General features: G+C 65.9%; 1 protein-coding gene across 1 annotated transcript in view; it reads right to left on the minus strand.

Annotated features, from left to right (window-relative positions):
* PTPRS (protein tyrosine phosphatase, receptor type, S) overlaps positions 1-232 on the minus strand; it is a 62,428-nt gene that overhangs the window by 29,843 nt on the left and 32,353 nt on the right. The gene's annotated exons all lie outside the window — the stretch shown is intronic.

The raw sequence follows: 232 nt of genomic DNA on the forward strand, positions 1-232 counted from the left end.
GGGGGGGGGGGGGTGAATTTGGGCTCTGGGCTGTCTGTGCAGCCCAGAGCTGCTGGGCAGGTGGGGAGCACACAGGGTGGGCCGTCTTTGTGAACCTGCTTGAGACCAGCGTGTACTCACCTTCGCGGCACCCGTGCCAGTCTCTCACGTGGCCACCCGAGCCACAGGACACCCTCACTGATCGCCTCACGCACAAACACGCCCAGACGCCTGTGACCTGCAGAGCGCTCGG

Source organism: Myotis brandtii, unplaced genomic scaffold (assembly GCF_000412655.1).
Source record: "Myotis brandtii unplaced genomic scaffold, ASM41265v1 scaffold827, whole genome shotgun sequence".
NCBI lineage: Eukaryota > Metazoa > Chordata > Mammalia > Chiroptera > Vespertilionidae > Myotis > Myotis brandtii.